At 44.8% G+C, this 6,533-nt stretch overlaps 1 pseudogene across 1 annotated transcript; it reads right to left on the minus strand.

Moving 5' to 3' along the window:
- Positions 1–2,178: 2,178 nt before the first annotated feature.
- Positions 2,179–3,761, minus strand: LOC309549154 (annotated as a pseudogene). Its single transcript has 2 exons — positions 3,133–3,761; positions 2,179–3,024 (listed from the first exon to the last, which is right to left on the minus strand). The product of its transcript is annotated as an uncharacterized misc_RNA (transcript).
- Positions 3,762–6,533: the final 2,772 nt, after the last annotated feature.

Below are 6,533 nucleotides of genomic sequence, written 5' to 3' on the forward strand. Positions count from 1 at the left end.
TTTGTAGGCCCGTTCCTTAAAACTGTACCTCACAATGTTCTGGGGGGCATGAAGGTTGTTTGCAGTCAGGATACGAGTGAATTCCTCCTTAAGTTCAGCATCACTGAGTTCCAGCTGGTCCGGTGGCTTAACCAAAGTCTTGGCCTGCATCCATTCATCAGCTCCATCCCCCATATCTGTGGAGTCATCTTCATCCTCCAAATTTCTTCTTGAGCAGATGTTGGAACTCAATGCTACAACTTCAGGCCGGATTTCCGGATCAGTATCTGGATCCTCCAGGTGGAAATCGATATCTTCTTCTGAGTTTGTAGAAGACTGGTCCATTAAAAACTTGGGTCCTGAAAACCAAATGGTTTGTGTGAGGACAACTGCTGGCACTAAAATCTTCTGCATGAGTGCTAGAAAGTGCTCTCGCTTCTCAGGTTTGTTACGGAGAGTTTTCTTCAGTGCAGCAAATCTGGTTAAAGCTTGTTCTCGATTGTTAGGGAGAGTAAGCCTTGGTACTCGGAAGGGTACTGGAGCTACCCAACTGTTGGAATTGTCCTTGAAGAACTCTTCATCCATAATCTTGATGAACTCCTTGTCTTCGACTGAAGGGGCAATCTTGTTGTCATCACAAGTAGTCTGGTACACTGAATCACCAAAGTCCTTTTGAGAAGTGAGCTTACAGTTAATACTTTGAAGTGCTTGATATGGAACTTCGTTTTTGAAATCAAGTTTTTCCTTCACACAATAATGCGATGGACATTTCATCAATTGACAGGTAACATTAGTTTTGTAGGAAGCTACATCCAAGAGCTTGTGAGATTGGTCTAAATAGACTTCTCCTATTATCACCCATCCAAGATCAAGTTTCTGGGCCTGAGGAGCATCATCTGGACCTTTACATAACTCTCTTATTTTATGAATTCTAGGAATGTCTCTCCCTAGTAGAATAAAAATCTTAACATCCTTGTTAAGTGGTGGAATGTAGTTAGCAATGTGACTCAAATGAGGGTGATGATGTGCAACCTCTGGTGTGGGGATTTCTTCTCTGTTGTTCGGTAGTTGATCACATTCGATTAGAGTTGGAAGAGGAAACTCTGTGTCCTCATATTCCGATGCAACTATGAAGCCATGGGCTCTTCTTCCAGAAGTATTGACCTTTCCTGCACATGTCTGCAAGGTATAAGACCAGGTCTCTCCTTGAATGTTGAATAGGTCAAAGAATTCTGTACTGGCCAATGAGCGATTGCTCTGATCATCGAGTATGGCATACATTTTTATGGATTTTTGTGGACATCCTTCAGGAAAAACTCTTACAAGACATATCTTGCTACAAGACTTGCTGTGAAGCCCTTCTCCACATACCTCTGTACATCTTGTGGTTACGGGGTTGGCATATTGCTCAGTTCTCTCCCCGCCATCATCTGATGTAGTCTTGGGGTTGCTGCCGGGTGAAGGTTTCCTTTTGAACAGGTCTGAATGAAGAGCGTCCACGTGTTTGGCACTGTTGCAGAGAGAACATCTGATGGCGATCTTACAGTCTCTAGCTAAATGATCGGAGGATGCACAACACTTAAAACAGATATTATGCTCTTTGAGAAATGACTTGCGTTCTTCAATAGGCTTGTCCTTACATGCACGACATTTGGAGAGAGAGTGTGGCGCATTATGTATAGAACACTGTTGATTAAGATTGCTTGCTTTGATGTCTGTAGCTAAGACGTTGGATGCTATTGCGGTCTTCCTCACGGCAATAGGATGCCTTAAATCCTTGAATTTACTGTTGGTGGCAATACCCCTTGAAGTACTTAAAGGAATGGTGGTTGTATCTGGATAGAAGAAGCTTGGGTCATTCTTGGATCTTGCAACCTTCCGCACGAACTCTGAAAAATAAGAAAAGGGAGGGAAGGAAACAGGATGCTCATACTTATACTTTGATCCTACACTAGTCCACTTTCCTTGAAGATAACTAGGCAACTTTGCTACAATAGGATTTACGCCCTGAGCAGTGTCTAAATAGCTAAGACCTGGTAAACTAGGATCTAACTTAGCAATTTCAAGTTCTTGAAGGAGGTCACCTAACTCTCTAAGCTTATGATTGTCCTTAACAGAGATTTTAGGAAAGTCGTTTAGTCTCTGGAATAAGGCAGATTCAATGACTTCAGGGCTCCCATAGTCTTGTTCTAGACGTTCCTAGGCAGCATCAAGGCCTGGTTTAAAGTTATAAATGTAGACAGATTTAAGTCTCTTTACTTGTTCTGAAGATTGACGCCCCAACCACTTTATTAGTAAGTCAAGTTCTGCTTGAGGTTCAATGTCCAAGTTCTTGGTTACCGCCTTAAATGTAGATCTCCAACTCCTGTAGTTCTCTGGGCGGTCATCAAATCTAGACAGTCCAGTTGTAATCAACTCTCGTCGAATCATATACTTGCTGAACTCTGCAATGTCAGTGCTTTCAGTTTTAATAGCCACAGGGGGTACTGATGGTGCGCCGTCTTGGACCATGGTTGGTATATGATGTTGGCTGGTAGGTAGAGAGAAAGGTGTTGCAGACGGGTTTAATCTAGGTAAGGGTCTGTCGTCTGAAGGTCTCTGAGCATTTGAAGTTAAAGAGAGCTGTATCAAAGGGGGTATAGAGTTTATTCTGTAGTCTTCTGCTGTGCCCTTGTAATCTCTATGCACATAGGGTTGTGGTGGCACATGAGCTGCGTAGGTTGATTCACTTGATTTTGTGACGTGCGGTAGTTGTGGAGGGTCTCTGTTAGTAGGTGTGTCTAGTTGACCAGCTTGCTTTGGCGACACATTGCCTTCTGATCCACTTGCTGGATGATTATGAGAAGAATCTCCAACTGTAGGTGGGACTGTATTGTCGTGGTTCTGAGTTAAGACAAACTGTAGGGTCCTTTCAACAGGGTCTTGAGAAGCAGCCAAGCTGGTACAAGCTGCTCCTTCTTCTTCCAATAGGGCTTGTTCCAAGACAGATAACTCTGCTAAAGCTACTTCCTTTTCTCTATTCTTCTGAAGAATTTCTAGCTGAGCCTCTGTTTCTGCTTGTGTTCTTGCCTGAATGTGTTTAGCTTCTGCTTCCTTGCATTTAGCTTCTGCTTCCTTGCATTTAGCTTCTTTTTCCTTGCATTTAGCTTCTACCTTGATGGCTGCTTCTTTTTCAGAGCAGGCGGCTTGAACCTGGGCTACTGCAACCTTTTGGCGAGCTTTGAGTATTTGGTCGCTCAGTATATTGACCTTATAGAGCATGACCGCAATGACTTAGAAGAAGATTTATGATATAAGCGGGCAGACCTAGAAGATTTTCCTGAGTGTCTGGATGAAGCAGAGTTACAGGATGTAGTTTCATGTAGCTGTGCCAATCTACCTTCTATCTGTGCCTTTGCTTCAAGATATGTGCTATGCCTCTGCTGGTCATTAGAAGTAAAGTCCTTTAATTCCAATGCAGCTTCCTCTATGTTGGAATGTGACAATAGGGAATAGTACTTCTCAGAAATTCTTTTATAATTCTCAAATGCCTTCTTAACCCTTGAGAGAGCAGTGTTCAATTGCTCAGAGTTGTTGCTAGTTTCATTAGTGGCTGTTATACAACTTAAAGTCTTTTCCCACAATGCAGTCAGGTTACTAGATGTTTCTTCCTTACTTGCTTCATAAACCTCCCTTGCCTTCAAGGATGGATGAGGGGCTCTGACAGGACGAGCAGAATGAAGTAAGGAGTCTGCTTTATCTTGACTAAATGCAGGTAATTCTGTGAGATCTCTGTCAGACATAATAAGTACTGTATTTCTGGTGTCTTGTTAGAAATCTGCCAGAGCTCAGCTCTGTAAGTAGTGACTTCTGTAATTAAGCAGGCTGGCTGAGGTGCTGGGTATTTGATACAATAGCTAGCTATTGCTGGAACTAGTTCAAACTGGATCACCTCAGAAGGCTGTAACAGTAATGAAGCATTCAGTAGGTGGCTGGTTTCATATGCAGAGTAATGCTTCTCGTGACACACAGACAAGTGTGGTACTCACTGTTCTGAAGCTGCAGAGTCTTGGAAATTTACTTTCTGAAGCTGCAGAGATACCTGTGTGATGGATTATTGGAAATTTACTTCAAGTACTTCTTGGAAATTTACTTTCTGAAGCTGCAGAGATACCTGTGTGATGAAACCATTGGAAATTTACTGTTCTGTCTCAGCATCGATTGTACCTGTGACCTCCTTGTAGACCCCCAGTCTGTGTGTGCAGCAGGTTGAATGATGGCTTTAACAGATAGTTTACTCAATAAATAAAGACTCCAGAGGTGTTTTCCAATGCTTCTTTATGCTTCAAGTTAGCAAAGACATAAACATAGAGGCTTTTCCATAGGTAAATTTCCAATGAAGTTACACAGCTTCCACACTCTGCAGTCTCCTCATAACAACTAAACAAAATGGGAGTTACAGCAGGAAAATGGAGGATGGGAGAAACCATCTAGCCAGAAACAGCAGGGGTGCAAGGAAGATACCAATAACATAGCATAACATAACATGTAATAACAACTGCTAGACAGTTAAAGCTGCGTGGCAGCACACATATGCAAGTCGATTTTTCATAATTTTGGGACTGCCTGTACAGCAACATGTAAAGACTGGTATCCTGTAATATAATATATTATTTTTATTGGGTTTAGATACACTTTAACTGTACCAAGTAGCCCTTCTTATACAACAAATGTATAACTAATCCTGTAAAATTATTTAACCGCTTGCCGCCCGCCCGCCGTCATATGACGGCGGAGCGGTGCGACCATTATCCTGGGCCGCCGTCATATGACGGCGGCACTTTAAGCAGGGCAGGCGCGCGATCGCGGGCGCGCCGCCCTGCACTGCCGGTGTCGGGGTGTCCCCGGGACACCCCCCGTCACCGGCAGGGGGGAAACAGCCAATGGGCGCGGCTGTTTCCCACGTGATCGGCTGTGTTCCAATGACACAGCCGATCACAATGAAGGCGCCCACTAGATGACCGCGCATGCGCGATCGGGAGCGCGCAGCGCGGTCATGTCGGTGGCACTGTGTTCCGTAGGAACACAGCTGTCACCGGCGATAGTAAACAGTCACTGATAGTGACTGTTTACTATGTGATCGGCTGTGAATCCATTCACAGCCGATCAGAAAATGTAAACAAAGAGCAGTAACTCAGTGTTACTAGCTCTTCTCTCCTCATACAGCTTCCAGTATGAGGGGAGAAGAGCTAGAAATAGTGAGTTACTGCTCTGTACACATGTCACAAAGTAAAAATCACACAAATAAAGGTCCCCCCACACAGTCCTCAGCCCCCCCCAATGTCACCTGTCACCCAACAGTCACCTCATCAGTGCCCAGAAATTGACACCCATAACGTTCACATGTGAGCGCAGCGATCGCAGGCAGAATCACTGCGATTCTGCCCGCGATCCGGAAATCATTGCATATCGCGGGACGCCTGTGCGTTGCCCCTGATTTGCAATAGCACCCCAAACGCTGTGCGATGTTGCCGCCATTTCCGCCTGCCGAATCGCGGTAACATCGCGCAAACATCGCATGACGCCCAAAAAAGGTACAAGAGTTTCTTTGGGGCGTCATGCGTTGTTTGCGCGATGTTACCGCGATTCGGCAGGCGGAAATCGCAGCAACATCGCACAGCATTTGGGGTGCTATTGCAAATCACAGGCATTGCACAGGCGCCCCGCAATTTGCAATGATTTCTGGATCACGGGCAGAATCGCAGTGATTCTGACCGTGATCGCTACGCTCACATGTGAACATAGCCTAAAGTTCACCGGTCACCAGAGACTGCCATCAGTACCGCCGTGCACCATCGCCCGTCACCTGTCACCCATCAGTGACCATCGCCCGTCACCTGTCACCCCATCAATCACCGTCACCTGTCACCCCATCAGTCATCGTCACTATTTATAGCACAAAAAATAAAAAACCCAGTATTGATCAAATACCATCAAAAGAAAGCTCTATTTGTGTGAAAAAAAGGACACAATTTTTGTATGGGTACAGTGTTGCATGACTGAGTAATTCTCAGTCAAAGTGTGAGAGCGCTGAAAGCTGAAAATCGGTCTGGGCAGGAAGGGGGTGAAAGTGCACTGTAGGCAAGTGGTTAAACAATGGACAATTCGGATTCTTTATGCCGAGTCAGATTGCATAAAACATAGATTATTAAAGAGGAAGTAAACTCTGGACGAAAAAATGAGGAAAAAACCTGTAAGACCAAGGCATAATGAGCTAGTATGCATCGCATACTAGCTCATTATGAAATACTTACCTTAGAACGAAGCCCGCGCAGTGCCGCCCACACAGCAACAAGACGGCTGACATGTTCGGCCATCCTGCTTCCTGGTTCGCGTCCTCTGGCCATCTTATTGCAATATTACATCACTCCCGCGCATGCGCGCGCTAGTTGCCATTCATGGCACAGGGCCCTGGAGGAACAGCATGGGTGGCCGTTCCTTCAGAGTGCATGCGCCGATGACGTAATTGGCTGCATTAAAAGTAAATATCTACTAAACGTTGCATGTTTAAGAGA

This window comes from Pelophylax lessonae, assembly GCF_965119305.1.
Source record: "Pelophylax lessonae genome assembly, chromosome: 1".
In the NCBI taxonomy this organism is placed as follows: domain Eukaryota; kingdom Metazoa; phylum Chordata; class Amphibia; order Anura; family Ranidae; genus Pelophylax; species Pelophylax lessonae.